The 17,206-nt window shown below is 39.2% G+C and overlaps 2 long non-coding RNA genes across 2 annotated transcripts in view; one reads left to right on the plus strand and one right to left on the minus strand.

The window, feature by feature from the left end:
• Positions 1-17,206, minus strand: part of LOC101750610 — a 478,463-nt gene that overhangs the window by 33,892 nt on the left and 427,365 nt on the right. The gene's annotated exons all lie outside the window — the stretch shown is intronic.
• LOC121113228 lies at positions 13,837-16,656 on the plus strand. Its single transcript, XR_005859850.1, has 3 exons — positions 13,837-14,258; positions 14,473-14,581; positions 15,368-16,656. It is a non-coding gene; the product is annotated as an uncharacterized LOC121113228 (long non-coding RNA).

Below are 17,206 nucleotides of genomic sequence, written 5' to 3' on the forward strand. Positions count from 1 at the left end.
TAAGCCATATGTAACCCTATCTAACTTTGAAATTAATCATACTCTGAATAGGAATTCAGAATAAATAATTGCCAGAGGTCCCTTCCAACATTGTTTCCATGGTTTCTATGGTCTAAGAACTATGTAATATCACAAAATAGGAGTCTCAATCAAACCCACAGCACTAAATACCAACTCAACACAAACAAAAAAGAAGCAGCACTGGTGTGTCAGGAAATGAAGAGAGAACCTTTCAAACATGGAAGTTAAAGTTTGAGATTGAAACCTATTGTCATGATGAGAAAAGGTACCTTGCACTCCCACTTTCCAAATAGTGTATGTCACTGAAACTATAAAATTTGGACATAACAAACATAAAACAAGGAATGAAGCAAAATTTAATTAGAGCTGGGCAAATTGCTGCTACTGTGCAAAGTCCTTTCAAATTGAGAAAAAGAAGTTCTCATCATTTTGATATACTCTCAAAATGTAAAGAACTGGTTTGCAGTTCTAATAGTAATGGAAAACTGGCCTCCTGAGCCTCAGTCAGGACTTTGTGCAGCATAGTCATAGGATAGCTCAGATTGAATGGGACACACAAGGATTACCAAGGCCAACTCCTAGCTCTACTCAAAACCCAAACCCAATGTCTGAGAGTGGTGTACCAACACTCCCTGAGCTCTGGCAGCTCAGGACCATGCCTACTGCCCTGGGGAGCTGTTCCTTGCCCAATGCCCTCAGAGGCAGAGCCTTTCCCTAACCCTCCGATCCCCCCCCCCCCCGACACACTTCCATGCCGTGCCCTCGGGCCCTGTTGCTGTCACAGAGAGCAGAGCTCAGCGGTGCCCTCCTCTCCCTGTGAGGAGCTGCAGCTGCCATGAGGCTTCCCTTTCGCTCCTATGCTCCGGGCCCAACAAACCCAGGGGCCTCAGCTGCTCCTCATACCTCTTGCCCTTCAAACCCTTCACTATCTTTGCAGCACTCCTTTGGACACTCTCTAATAGTTTTACGTCCTTCTTATATTGCAGTGCCCAAACCTGTACCCAGTACTCAAGGAGAGGCCACACAGAGCACAGTGGGAATTCAGTGCAGCACCATTATATTCAGCAGCAGCCAGGGGTTAACGTCACAGTTCTCTCTCAGGCAGCTGACTGGTTTGCCAGCAGTGTGCACAAAACACTGCAAAATATCTTCCAAACTGAGTTTTAAAGGTTATGCAGTCTCACCTCTGCAAAGTTTCTATGAGGTGTCTCAGTGCAGCCCACTGAATCACCAATGTACATACGCAACTTATAATATCAGTTTAGACTGGCACTGTCTTGCTTAGACATATTGCAAACTGCCAACTGAATTGCCCATTGACTGCATGCTAGGAAGGCGAAGAGATGAAGGCTATGGAAAAGTTACTGTTAAATGGTTAAATGTAGTTTAAACAATTTTACGCCATTCTAAATGTCAGCCTGAAATTTTCCAGAGTTTTAATCTGCCAAGTGTATGCAGGCTGGTGATTTCAGCTGAACGATTCCTAAGCTGTATTGTCCCTATCTTATTTTAAAGCATGCACCTTGTTGGAACAGACCAAGGACACCCACATGGATAAGGTGGGCTGGTGCTTCTCTTTTGCTATCTGAAAACTGACAAATAGGCTTTATTTCCTTTGATGCTCTACTTGTATCATGGTAAATCCCACTCAGTTTTGAAGAAGGAAAAAAAAAAAAAGAGACATAGCACAATTATACATTCTTCTAAAAGAGAAGGGGATTTGCTAAGGAATTTTGTACAACTGTGGGAGGCCAAATACATCAAAATATCTTCTGCGAGGCCGATAGATTGCTGTACTGAAAAGGTAATGCCTGGATGAATGTATCTGTAGGCATCCATAAAAATGCTGTGAAGACAAGAGAAGGAAATTAAAGGAGCTAAAATGACATCTGGCAAAACAGAAAGGATTCGGGAAACAAACACTGATGTTTGGTACCACAAATCCTTGGGGAGCAAGGTCCTGATTTGTACAGCATCTTGCAGAAGGCCATGGAATTTAGCACAAGCACCTCATGGTTGTTTTCCAGCAATGTTTTCCTACACTGATAATTCTGTGACAGCTGGGCCTCGAGTGACAGGCCTTCTTCCTTCCTCCATGCAATGAGAGAAATACTTATTTTACATATGTCATTCTCAGCAAGTTCGGGAAGGTAGAAATCCAAGAAATAGAGCTGCTGCTTGCCCTGTTTTCCTCTAGGTGGGCACAATTATGTTAGGGTAACTTTAGATAGACGCTGGGGCACCCTGAGGTAACCTGAAAACTTACCTACATGGAGATACCCTAGAGGTATCTACCTCAGCATCACTGCCTACCATTCAGTAGGGCTCCTTGGAGGTCTCATTGCTGGCTGGAAGGTAAAGATACTTTAGGGAAGAATTCCTCCCCTTCTGAACTTTGCTGAATCCATATAACTTAAGATATTAATTAGGCTTGAAGCTATTTTTCTTTTTTTTTTTTTTTTGTTCCCTACGCCACTGCAAAGATTTTCCAGAATCAAAGCATGAGGTCTTGAAAATAAAGAAAAGGCCAACAAAGAGCTGTGTGAGTCAGAGAACTGGCAGCACCATGTGAGGCTGCTCGATTCCAGCCCACAGGGCTGACCCAAATTGAGAGCACCTGAAGGTCACCTCCATCTGCTGGCTCTCAGCTAACCCGTGTGAAACACATCGTTGGTCTCAGTCCATGTCTCAAGTGGAGAGAGGGCTGTCCAGAAACAACAGTCCTTGAACTGAGCACTGTCCTGAATGAACTACCTCATCTGTGTCCATTTTATTCAGGCTTAGCTTCCCAATGTCTATTTTTCCAACACCTTTCCCTCATCCAAAATTACAGCAGAACAATGTCAATGTTCAGGCAGGGATATTCAAGGCTGGATCCAGCCCTGCTGGCACTAAGGTATGCCAAACAGTTAAACAATTTTGTAAATTACTGTCTCCAAGTTGTTCAGTTACTCTTTCTCCATCACTTCCCATTCCACCTCCTTAATTTATGCTCGCTATTGTTACTTGTTACAGCAGGAAGTATGACATCCTGGCACACAGCTGCTGTCTCTTAGCTGGAACAGAGTCTGCTGCTTCTCCTAGTTCCTTGAATGTTTTTATAGACTGTCCCAGCCTTTGATGGAGTACAGCAGGCTCCCCTTGCTACTGCAGACACATGCTGTTGATAAGCTGTGCCAGCACTGAATAAAACATCTCCTCTTTTCTTTATATACTCCACAGTAACCGAGAGCAATGGCCTTAAATTCACATTAATATGGGTAGTAAATTTTGCCTTATATTCTTTATGAGACTGGATTTCTTTCTATCATCAAGGAAATTAAATATAGGTATCCATTAACACTTAAACCAATGGCATGAAAGCCGCAGTTCCCTTTGTGCATTAGCTTGCACTACCTGAAATAGTCAGCCCTGATAGTATGATAGTACAGGGAGTCCTTTTTTTAAAAATTTTAAAAGACAGAAAAGAGAATCCTCTTACAGTTTCATTTTTGCTACAAAATACTCTCCTCTGCAGGTGATTTCCTGATTCTTCCCTATGAGTAACAGTAGCAAAAAATTCTGTTTTTTGCCTAGAATATGAGCTAAGGTCTCTGTCTTTTTCTGCATCTGTATTAAGACCGGTGTCATCAGGATCCAGTCTCCAACTGAGTTCTTGGGTGCTACCAAAAAATGATGATAGTTCCTATTAGCAATGATGGCATGTTGATTTTTGCCTTTATATTTGGCTGTAACCACTCAGGGAAGTGCTTATGTGATGGAACTGATGAGCAGGGTAAATGCAGTTCTGAAAAAATCTCATAGATTACTGTTATGCAATTCTTTATTAAGTTCCTTCACCTTTTAAACATGGAGGAGATGAAAAATATTTCACAGATTGTAGTTTGTACCTGTAACAGAGAGGGATTTAATAAGATAGTATAGAAAATTTACTACTGCACCTGAAGACCTCAGTGCATTAATATACAAAGCAAGCAAATGTCACCAACTGGCAGTAGAAAAAAGGTAATAGGAAAACTCTAAATCAGAAAAAACAGCACACACTGATGACTGAGAGGAAGATAACATTCAACGCGGACTGATCTAGCTTCTTTAAAATGTTCGCGCTTATACAAATTTTACTGGCAAGATCAGGGATCTTCAACTAGACAATACAGCAAGCAGTCTAGTAGATGGTACAGAAAGAGTTGATAAGGCAATTTTTTTTAAAGTGTGACGCTAAACTTCCTAAAATTTCTTGGCACAAATTTCCTAAATTCTCAAGAATGAAAAGTGCAGCTACGGGAAATTCAGAGTGCTCTTTTAGTCTGCAAATCAGCTCAGAATTTTCTGGTTAAATCATATTGAAGAAAATGATTTGATCCTGATCACGAGCTTCAAGACAAGCAAATCTTAAAGCAGCTCAGATCCAACTGCTGCCAACCTCCATGCCTTTTCTCACTCTTGCTTCTGTGGTTTGCAAAAGCTGCCCAAGAAATGCTGTTTTTCAGGACACTTCAAATTGAGAGGGGATTCTCAAATGCAAATGATTAAACCTCCTTTATGGCACATTTAAAATCAAAGAAAGTTAAATCTAGAATACTTCCAAAAACCTTTTCCACTTTTAGATTCAGGGACAAAATTTTTCTTTTTAGAACCATTTACACATGGTAGAGTGTTCTTAATGTTTACAAAATTAAGTAACAGATTCTGTGATATACAAAATATAAGAGAAACATTAGAAGCAACTAAGACAGATGTTAATGGGAGCATATTGATCCTAATTCACATTGCCTTGGATCTTGAGTTAGCACTTAAGCCTGTGCAAAATAAGTTCACATGCTGCTCTGAACGGGCATCATTTCATGCTTCCTTTGCAAAGCTGACAGTTGCCACATCATCTGATGAAGGCAAATTGGCCCGAATGTATTTGTCATGGGAACGTTTTCCTTGAGTCCATTCTCCAAGAGACAAATACAATTACACGTATTGAACGTCATCACTTTGAAGTAAATGCAGTTCATCAAGAGTAAAAATAAATCATCATTGCTCTGCTGGGGAAACGGACACCTTGTCTTATGAACTGCATGACCATCCTAACGAGCAGATGTGATTTGTCCTGTTGTGGCCGGCTTTATCTTAACAGTACCCTAGGTCAGGAATTAATTTGGCCATTGGGAATAATATTGGTCTAGTCTTTTTTCAGTGGGCAGTCTGATGAGTCTAGGATAGTTGATCTGGGATTTACATGGATGTTTCGCAGAGCAGCAGGCCCTCCATGTCCTAAAGAACTGTGAAGCTTTGTTTTTTTGTGTAACTTTGCTCCTTAGGGCCCAGAAACAGAACTTATTGTTGAAGTCGCATGTGTGGTTTCAATTACCATAAATATGGTTGTAATTTTTCCATAACAATACGTTAACAAGCATGCATTTAATGGATTATATTACTTATTATACATATTATAAACTCTCATGAAGATTCACACATCTTCTGTACGGAATTCTGTGACATTGTAACTTACAGCTATGATTAGAAAATGTTGCATCAGGAAGAGCCCTGGAAACATAATTTATCATAAGCAAATCATTTATTCTCTTTAAAATTTTCACAAAAATGGATTCAACTTACACAATTTCTCTTTTTGTTAGGCATTTTGAAATGACTGTGAAACTGGCAGCATGCGGGAGCCTGAAATCCTGTGATGACTCATAACTGCTACAAAGATTAAAGGAGAAGAGAAAATAGAATAATTCTTATAACATTCTTTCAGCAATCTTTTAGCTGTGATGCTAACAGGGTTGGAACGAAGCTCTCATGATACAAATTGTAATGAACATCTGTAGCTATTACAAAATTAACCTAATTCTGCCTTTCTGAGTGGTTTCACTGTTTTTTTCTCAACAGGCATTGACAAAGTAACTTTCCAAAATTGTCTTTTTTGAATTATTCGCATTTTTCTGCTAACTTGATAAATCAGCATCTCTATATGACTCGCTGACTGTATCATTAACATTTTAGTGTAATAATTTGCATGATGATTGAAGAAAGCAGAACTGTGTGGTGTGAAACTCTAAGAATATCAATCACAAGTGGCAATTCCAGCTTACTCAATGCTGTAAAAATCCCCCTCATTAGTGTCACTTTCCTTATTTTTATCATATTTAAATCTTTTTACTATGAGCAAGTGAAAACTGCTTTGTATTTAGTGAAGCTATTATTGCACACAGCAAAGATGATGACTAAAGGTTTGAGGGTATTAGAAAATGCACAGCTGTATCTGTCTTAGTGAAAGCTTGAACAGGCGATCATTAAAGAAAGTAGAAATGCTTGGAGAGTGAATGACAGAATTGAGAAAGTGTGCAGAAAAGTAACGATTTGGGGTATGAATGGACAGTTCCCAGAAGCATCCTTACAAATTAAAATTCTACACAACTTATTCCCCAAACAGAACAAATCACGAATTTGACTAACTAGGAATTGAGTGCAGTATGGGCTTGGATTAATGGGGAAACAGAGAAGTAAATTGAAAATAAATCTTTAGTAAAAAAAAAAAAAAAAATCTCTAACAGGAAATAATAAACAAAGATTAACTTATCAGAGCAGATTATCATTTTCATTCTTTCTGCTTTACTGGGGCTTCCTTCTCCCTGTAACTGATACCTGAAGTTAAAAGAAGCCGCAGGTAGCTGGTGCAATGGCACCACCACTACCATCTCTTCCATTTTGATTTGGTTATAAATTATGCCCTTTCCCCTGCTTGTATGCAGTAGTAGGCAGTGGCGTGCACTAATTCAAATCACCTAGTAAGGTAATTTGTACACTATTACCTGTTTGCTGAGGTATCATCATCAATCAGCTTCTTTGAGTACTGGTCAGCTTAAATCCACTCAACAATATATATCATACCTAAGAGATGAGGAGTTGGTTCCATGGATGGTGTAACTCATGAGTTGAACCCAAAATAAATGAAGAAGCAGACAAAGAAAAGAAGCAGTGCTGTTGTATCAGAAGAAAGAGTCTCAACCAAAGCGATTCATTCAGCACTACTGAAATGACATTCTCAAGATGACCCCAGGATAGTTATGTTGTTTACTAAAGAAACCAGTTCAAAGAGGCAAAAAGAAAGACCATAGTCTGTAGAGTCTGTATGGTCTAACCATACAGTCAGCAGCTAAAGGTGTCTCAGTAAGGGTTAAACATGGAAACAGGGAGGATAGGGTGGGAGAGCTGAAAATGCTGAATGGAAGATCTACCAATAAGAACAGTGAAAGTTTACAGAGCAGCTTTCAGCTTTGTAGTCTATGCAACAATGAAGTTGTAATTTGGAAATGTAAGTAAAAAAAAAAAAAAAAAAAAAAAAAACCTGTAGATTTACTATCTATAGACAAGAAAATAGTCTGATCAGAAGTAGTTTTTTACTACATGACTACATCATTTAGAAAGGTTCTCCCTAGCACAACTTGGAGCTTCTTTCTGGGCCTTAGTGTATATGCTACGTTAATAGACCCAAATGTTCTCCTGTATGTGACTAAGCAAACAGTTCCGTGAGACCTGGGGAACTTAACGGAATTCACATTACTACAGTTTACTCAAAATTTGATTCAGAACTGAAAAATATGGCTTTTATGTGCTGTGCTGGAGAGACAATATAACCCCCCAAAATGCTTGTATCAAATCACAAACTTAATGGAAGAGCCATTTATTTTTCTGAATTGTACATGGGTGGGTAATTATCTCAAGCAAGCAATTTTTGTCTGCTTGTTTACAGAACAATACTTCAACTCTACAACATTTTTTCCATCTCCGGTATCAATTTCTACATATAATAAGAAGCAAGAAAACAGTTATTGTGAATGGTGTCTTTTACAATAGCAATTGGCTCATTAACCTTAAGCAATATCTTCTTGACTTTATTTTTAACATCATGCCAGGAATGGATGGAATTCCTCATACTACTTTCTTTTCACAAAGGAATATGTCTCGTAAGCTAATTATTCACAATTTTAACACTAGAATGAGAATTTTAAGACTGTGGTAGTCTGAATGAAAAAACATTCTAACACTAGAGCAGAGAGCTGTGCAGAGATCCTGCCTGCACCAGGAGCCACACAGGACTCGACTATCACCTTGTCATACTCCACATGCTCTGCAGACTGCTCTGGAAAAGACTAAAGAGGAAAACAGTTTAGCTGATACTAAATACAGTCTAAGTTGGTATAAACTAGACCACATCCATGGAAGTTATATGCCAAACACAACAGCAAGTAGGCAAAAGCAAAGTGTGTTTCCAATGATTTCTCTGCTGTGATACTTCTTCATAGCAGGCTATACGAGGAAGTAAGCGCTCATAGCCATGCCTCTAAATACAGGTTTGGTATCAGCCTCGAACAGCTGATGTTGGGCTATTACTGGGGACACTAAGTGGTGCTGTTATTGATTATTTAAATAACAATGGAGAGGAAAGATTACTGGACCTTATTATTGTGGCAGGAAGACAAGAACGTTGCGATAATGCAATAAAATCCCTCTTCAGTATCTTGTGCTTGCAGAAAACTATCACAAGGTTCTGCCTACACCTCTTAAGTACCTTTCAGAAGTGAAGATGGAACCAAATTCTTAAATGACCCTCAGCTTAAGGAAAAGCCATCCTGAAATCTTTGTCTCTGCATGGAACACCCTACCTGAAAACACCAATATTTAGAAAAGAAACAAAACATGGGAGAATCTCAATGATTTCAAATGATTCAACACAATGTATTGATTTTGTTTGTGAAGCTGACGTCTGAAACTGAAAAAGCAGGAAAATGCAATGGGAAACAAGCAAGAAACATTGCCTTAAAAGTGCTATCATACCAATGGGAAACACAAATGGTGGAACATCCTACCAAGATGCAAACTCTGTGAAAATGACTAACCATTCTCAGAGTTAATAAGAAGTAGCTGTAGTGAGCTAAAGCATAAATGGAGATAATGCATAAGATGATCGTTTTTACAGATAAGGTCTTCCCTATGTTTTTTTTTTTTTTTTTTGGATGAATTGGTAAATTGCTTTTCACTATGAGTAATAACTGCACACACCATATCACAGATTAATTGTAGTGCAGCTTGATTAATTTTTTTTCCTCTTTACCAGTCAAGCAGTAACTAAAGCTGAGAGACTGAACGAGTGGAGTGCCTGAAAACCATCCTCAGGTATGAAATGATCTGTCTCCAATACTAGTATTGTTTCATTTAGGAACATGTAACATCCAGTAATACGCATATATTTCATTACAATTTTTAAGAATCGTTTCTCCTGGTTGAGGAATCACTTATTCAAGCAAAACACGGAGCTGCTACACCTGACTGGCATGCACAAATGCACTGCTCTTACAGCATCAAGGATTACTTGCCCAGTCTCTCTCTTATGCCTTCGACTTCAGTTGTATTAGCATCAAGGCCCAAGGTAATTTGATGGATGCATTAACTGGCAGTTAAACAATGAGAAGCAGGTTACATGTAGTTCTATAGACATGACTGCCAGCTAGGCTGGAGGGGACCCGAGAGGAAGGAAACACTCAAGAAACAGCCTTCCTCAGTTAAAGGGAAATTTGTCACAAGCTGTTATATTTTGCCTAATAGATTACAAAATGTAAAATTTAGATGTTGCTAGGATTTGGCCAATATCTGTAGGTATAGCTACGTCACAGAAATCTTTATATAACTCTCATGTATCTGTGAGGAGGAGGAATTTTACATATTTCTCACTGTGCTAACACAGAACTCTGTCAACACAGTACATATATATATTCGCTCATCTGTTGAATATATTCAGCTCAGTGACAGTAACTGCAAGTATATACGAACACAAGACAATGAGTGCTATCTGTAGTCTAAGTTTTCACTAACGTGTACAAGTCTCAGGCCTGAATATTGCCATGCTGACGCACAGGGCAGTAAGAATCATCTACTGCAAAACTGAAGATAAATCGCATCTTTGTGACTGAATTTTAATTCATTCTGTGATTCAAAGTCATGAGCAAAATTATGCTTGCAATTCATTAATTTGAAGCCTGGCAAGCATTATTAAGCAGAAATTTGCATACAAAAGGTGTAGCTTTTTAAATACTTATGACAGAAAAAGTAATGAGTACATAAATAACAAATCTTGCATGAATATGCATATGGCTTAATGGAACCAGTACTTAATCTTTTCCTCAAATTTATTTTAACGAAGGAGCCTTGCAGGTGGCTCTCAGTAGTCTGTGTCATCTAAATCAGCAAATCCTAACTGTTGCATTGCAGACTTTGAGGTGGTTCATGCTGAATGAACTGTTAACAAATACTTGTAAGAGGTAGCTCTGGGAAGTCTGACTGCAAAGGGCCTGCCAGAGCAGTGCCAGGGCTGTTCAGAACAACACTGCATCTGAAGGTCAACCCAGGCCTGGAGAGCTGCATACCTATAGAGGAGCACAGCTAAAGTATCCAGAGTGGTAGTAACACAGTGGTGGTGCTGTCAGCTGTGGGACTGGACCGAGTATTAATGGTAAAAGAAACAGAAATGCTCTCCATGGCAATAGGGCTGTACCTTTGCTTTTACAGGCTTGTTCTGCTTATTTACAGCATTCATTCAGTAGTGACTCATCAAAGTGAACTTGATCCTGCATAAAAATGACTTGGTGCCTGTACACGGCATGATACCAAAGCCAATGCATTTTGTCAATACTGCATCTCTGTGTATATAGAGAACAGACTAGCTTCAAGATTTCCTATAAAGCAGTTTACATCATAACACTGTTTAAGTATTGGCTTGGGTGGTCCTTCAGCAGCTTCCAAAAGGCAGATTCCCAAAATCAGTCAATAAATAGGGCAACACCTTCAGCATGAGATAGTAGGAAAATCCCATGAGAGTCCAATAAAATCAGGAAAATCATTTGAAGTAGCTATCATTCAGCTTGCAGTGCTCCTACAGGCTCTTCAGAAACAAATGGAAAAATACAGTGTCTGGCCCAAAGTGCTTTTCAAGACACAGCTGCTCATAATAGAGCTAAAGAGAGGTTCAGTGAGGACATTTTAATCCTGACCTTGTACATACGTACTCTATCACGTCCTTAGGGACGACTGTATTTTGATGGCCTAGAAAACTTACGTAAGTATCATTTATTGTTTCTGCAACAGCTGTATCTGGAAGATAGGTTCCAGACCTGCCCTCTTTGTATAGATATATTATTTATAAAATACATTTATTACTGCTTACTTTTCATCAGGTGAGGATTAACAACAAAACATACAGGATACATATTATGTGACTGTGTTAACAGGCCTTCCACATGGTTGTGAGGCACTCATTAGGTGTTGGCCACTACTGCCATATAGAACTGTGTGCCAGAGGTACTGACCTACAAATCACTTGGATAAAGAAAGTATTTAAAAACACATAAACAATTTAGAAAAGTGCAGGTGCTGGAAGAAGTATTTTCATCTAAATTCTCACATTATTCACTAGGCTGTAATACTGCATTAAAAACAAACAAACAAACAAAAACCAACCATGAATAACCGTGAATGTAGAAACAGCAGCTGCAAGTAGAATCCATCCTGTGAGAGATGCCAATAGATCAGCATGACTTCCAGTGCAAACCTCCAGTCCTGGATACTGCTAAGAAAGGAGCTAGGACTGGCAGATGCAGCAGGAACGAAGGTAAATCTATTGTCACAAATTTACCAGTATCCAGGGCTGAACCACAACATGGGAGTGCCAAGAATATCTGGCATTAGAATAGTAGATCTAAGCAAACCTTGCAAGGTACCTACAAAGCCTATGCTTTAGGGATTAAACTGATATCCAAGATGAGTTCTTCACAAGTACATATATTCCATGCCTATTTACAATAAGAATTTTTATCCTTATTACTGGTCTGGGCAGTACCCTCATCTGAGCCTCAGACATTTTGAACTTGCTCTCTTCTTTGACAGCCACACAAACAAGATTCTAGTCACTATCACACAGCAGGATGCTGGGGCTGGGCTGTGCCTGGGAGGTAGAGTTCCTCCTCACACTCCTGGAGAAGATTCACACTTAAGCACAGTGTTAGCTCAGCGTTGGGCTGGCTTGGCCCAAGGCCAGGCTTCTTGTTCCTTTATTCACTGAACGCAGTGACAATGTGGGAACAGCTTTTATTACCTGAGAACCCTGATCATTTCTTTCTTCCCTGTGACTACCAGGAATCGTTACCCTCCTTCTTCGGGTTGCAGAACTCAAGCTGGGAGATAAACAGGGACTGTCAGACCTTTTCACTGGATTCATGCTTTGTTCCCCTTGTGGTTTTTCAGCTGTATCATGCAGATACTTTTGTTTCTCCATTAATATTTGAAGTATATCTAAAATATTCTGGCCAGGAACAAAGACTAGTGGAGCAATGAAAGGAGTGCCCATGAGCCACATAGGCTGTAGGGGACTCTCGCATGAGAAGGCATGAACAGAACTCAGATCTCTCCAGGCAGGAGCTTAACAGGTGAAAGTGCAGGTGCTGGCGCTGCCTGTGTTGGCTTTGGAGCCTCTGAGCCCTCCGAAGGAGTAGAAAAGCAGTAAGATATTTTATCACAGTGTTTCTAAGACATCCAAATTTAACGCTATCTGTCTTAAGCACATCCCAAGTGCTCACCAAACCAAGCACTGAGACTGCACATACCCTGCCAGCTACAGTCCAGGTAGGATCAGGAAAGGGGACATAACATTACAGCAGGTGAGATCTATTATCAACATCATTCATGTGGGATGCCACAACACACAGAGGATGAGTGTTTTAATGAAAATAAACCAGCCTCATTTAGGAGCAAATTCACGCTGGTATTGATTCTGCAAGCAGAAGTATTTACTCTCCAGCCATGTATTTTCATCTTTCTGTCATTCACGTTTGTCATTCTTGTTTTATTAATTTATTTTAATTCTGCTTTTTCAGGAATAAAAATTATTCCTAGCATTTTTCAGTAGCAGAGGCATTACGTTTGAACAAACCAGAGTAAATTTGCAGAACATATAAATTCTCAATTAAAACAGACATACATCATCAACAGATACCAGTAGTCAGCTCCAAATAGGGCTGATAACCCACACCCAATCTAGGAGCTGCTTCAGGCAAGCACAGAAGGTCCTTTGTGCCTCTGTATGATGTTGATTTGTGGGCATCTGAGAAAGTATTTGTCACATTGTGGAGAATGTTAGCCTTTCCCTGTGATATAAAAGTAGAACTTTGGATAGTAAAGTGAAAACGATGTAAAATGTTAACTTGGGTATTTTTCAGCAGCCTTCACTTATCTTGAGCAGCATTGGGAATTTCATTGAGGGTGGCTGTTAAAGATTCAATAGGTTTATTCATGGAGCTAAGCACCATTTAATGGGAGCAAGGGTTGTGAATCGCACCATAAAGCACTAAATAAAATATTCTTTCAGTTTGTTTGATAGTTCAGTGAGTGACCAGATTAGGAAAGAATACCTCCTAACTGCATTGTTTCTTACTGTTCCATCTCTGAATGCAAATCTAAAGCAAAAAATTTAAAATTAAAAGAGGATAAAGACAAGGAAGTCTTTTTAGCTGTGTAGGACTTCTGAGTAAGTTACAAAGGAATTATATCATTTTCTCTCCTTCTTAAGAATATGCCTTTGTTGGCACTGCAGTTTGATTCAGCTCTGTTACAGACATTTACTGTAGCTTCTACAAATTTTGAACTATTTAGACAAATTAATGTGACCAAACAAAAAAAATCACCATCTTTCTCTAAGGAGTTGTAGGATGCTGGGAGAACATATTGGCTGGGAAATATTGGTGGCTCTGCCTCTCTTTGCATTATGTCCTACACAGCCATTTGCATCCAGTGCCTGAGACAGGCGCCTGGGCTAGAGAGATGAATCTCTGGTCCAAACCAGACTTAACGCTTTTAGCTATATTCATGAACTTGAGTAAAAGATGTGAGCTACTCCAAAAGCAATGCCTCCTATTTTATTCTGTTGGCCCACAGTATCAGAGACAGATGTTGGTGGGATGGCAGTAGTGATGGAATCTTCCCACCAATGTCCCATTATGTTGTGTTGCCATGGGACAGGTGGCAGCAGAGGAGCACTCTGACAGAGCGATGTCTGACTTCTGTATGGAGCGAAGGGGTGGGACTGAATTCCTCCTTGCAAACAAAAAAACAAACAACAACAACAACAACAAACCCCAGCACCCACGGATATTCATCAATGTTTGCTGAAAGTTGATGGAGACCAACCAGTGGATGTGAGCACAGTGAGGGCTGGGTGGTGCATTCCAGCAGTGGCAACAGTGGATAACCTCTGCTGGTGTGGATTTTGATTAGCACAGCATGCAGGCTCTTGTTCATTGCTGATGAAAATGCACAGCTGATGGTGGTGACTCGTTGGAAAATAGCATTTTGTAGCTGAGATTTTTTTTCTATCAAATAGCGTTATTGTGCTTTTTATATCTGTTGTAGTTTCCATGTAAAATATTGGAGGCACTGCTTTTGGAGGGACCTATGCACATACATGCTGGAAGAGAAAGAAGGCATGCCTACTGCTCTTTTCTGAATGCTGATACCAGGTGTAAGTGCAAAATAAGCAAGGCATTAATAACATTCAAACATCTGAAATATGTTGCCATTAATATGTAGCTTTTACATAGAAATTGAAACTTTCAAATGTGAGTATTGCTAGTACTATGAATGCACAGATGAACAATAGATTGTTAAAAAGCAACATCCTTCTGGCATGACAGTCGTATGATCCAGACGTATAGAATAGATCAATGTACAATGTACAAATACATGTTGTATTTTTAAATACTAATAAATGAAGAAATATTTCCACTTGTATCTTTATATACAAAATTTACTTTTATGAATCACTGCTAGCAAAATTTAAAAACTATTCAATTAACACTCCAACCAGCCTAGTGTTTAAAGGAACTCTGCATGTTGTTTGCCATTTCTAAGCTAATGCAATGAATGGAATGGCAGAGCCCAAACAGTCAAAATACATTATTTTTTTTAATGGCACATTTAATTGAAGATGATTTTCCACTATTAGAGAAAAGATGGGACAAAAAATAAAAGTATTGACTCTGCAACAGATGCTGCCCTTAATATCTGAACACAGCTTTCTATGACGTCAATAGAAAGTCTGTAAAAACCAAAGACAGAATATGCCCCAAAGAGGAATGTAGAGTTGTTTTGAGATGCCTGAAACATTCAGATGTAGGAATGTTAGTATAAGGTAGCTCAGGTGTCTGCAAGGGAAGAGAATTAAAGAGTAAACTCTACACTCTTTGGGGATCATTTATAGTCTCTGAAGAGGTTAATGTGTGTCCCACAATCTGTTCTTATATGTAAGTTACTTCAGTCATGCTGAGAAGAAAAAAAGAGCAGAGCAGATGGTCATGACAGATGAAGACAGCAGCCAACACTTCCCTTCAAGCAGAAGGACCATTTAAACCTAAATGAACTAGTCACTTGAGTGATGTGGAGTGCTATCAGGTAGAAGATCTGGCCTCATTACAGAAGGAAAACTACAGCAGTCCTTGGCATAGAGGAATTGGGTGCTGCAGAGTCCAACTTCCTTGTGCAGTGTGCTATGACCAAAGAAGAGAGCTCAGAGCTTGTTTTAGGCAGCATATGATCTGCAAGAGCCTGAAAGAGCCAGTGCAGGCAAACTGGGAACCCAGCATGAGCTGAAAACAGACCACGTCTTCAAACTCTACAGTCTGTTGCCCACTGCAGCTTTACTATCCTGCAGATAGGCAGCAAGACCACCTCTTTAAAAACGAGTGGGATAACATTTCCTAGCTGCTGCTTGCTGCTGGACCCGGCCCTCTGGAACCACCCAGCAGACAGACAGTTTGTTCCTGTGGCCTTTATTTCCTAGCAGGGAACAGGCTATGGGTGACGTCTTTTTTTCCTTGAACTGGCATTTTTTAATTCATTTGTTATTTTACCTCAGCTACTTCGGTAACATGGAAGAAGAGTTGCTTCAATTAACTGCGAAAGAAGTGGATGTCTCATATTTAACTGTCTCACTTGTTCATGTGCTTTCAAACCTGCATCTTTTAGTTTCAATGAAAAAATCTAATATGTTAGAGACTTCTCTACATGAGATAATTTCTTAATTGAAAAGACCAATAACTTGAAGTTTGTCACAGAATACACTCAAGTCTTGCTGGAGTACATGGATTTCTCTCACAAGTGCTTCATGTTACATCTCAGCTAAAAACTCTTGCATTCAGCTGAGCACTCATGCATTCTTTCATATTTATTGACATCATAAACCATGCACTGCAGCCTGATCTCTAGAATTTGTTGACTGAATCTTTGTCTTTGCTGCTTGTCCAGATGTAAACAAGATTGATTCACACACAAGGAAGGGCAAAGTGTCTTCTATAATGCTGTAATCCCTTGCTGACAATCATTTGACTAGGACAGAGAATTTTGCATTTAAAAGTAGTTGAGATTTGCTTTTCTGAATAATTACTGTGATTGCCTGAGGCTCCTTTTTTGAAATATCAGAGAGGAGATAGTTTCAGTAGCTTGATAATAAACTGGACAACAACTGGCATTTTAATTCTGCTCCCAATCAATAATGACAAAGTCTGACCTTGTGCAGAACTTATAAGTAGACATTTGTGAAGGAATCACTTCACACGTTCATTAAGATCTTATGAACATTATACATGAATCTCTCAAACCTATTTCTACTATTCCAGGTTAAAAATATGTGAGCTGAATACAAATAAGAGGAAAATGAGTTTTCTTTGTTGATGCGACTTCTATCCATGTTTTGTGTTACAGAATACATTGAGTTAGCAGAAAATGAATACTGATATTTCACCATATAAAACAAACAAAAAACCAAACAAACAGCACACTACGAGAAATTTCACATGTAACAAAATGCAAAATTAACACTTATTTCATTGCAAAATTCAGAGAAGCTGAAGTACTCAGGCTACTTTGCTTTAACCAACATAGCTTTTCAGAATGGTAAACCAGTTATAACTTTGTGCCTTAAAAGGTGCACATAGCCCAACATACAGAATCAACCAAGCTCACACGTTCTTTTGTTGCCTGCCTTGAACAGAAGTTTGGCTGTTGATATATCACCACTCCACCCTGGTAATACACTGGTGGTGTCATGATAACTTAAGAACAGCATAAACTTTGCTTCCAGTAACCACCA

This window comes from Gallus gallus, chromosome 4, assembly GCF_016699485.2.
Source record: "Gallus gallus isolate bGalGal1 chromosome 4, bGalGal1.mat.broiler.GRCg7b, whole genome shotgun sequence".
Taxonomy (NCBI): domain Eukaryota; kingdom Metazoa; phylum Chordata; class Aves; order Galliformes; family Phasianidae; genus Gallus; species Gallus gallus.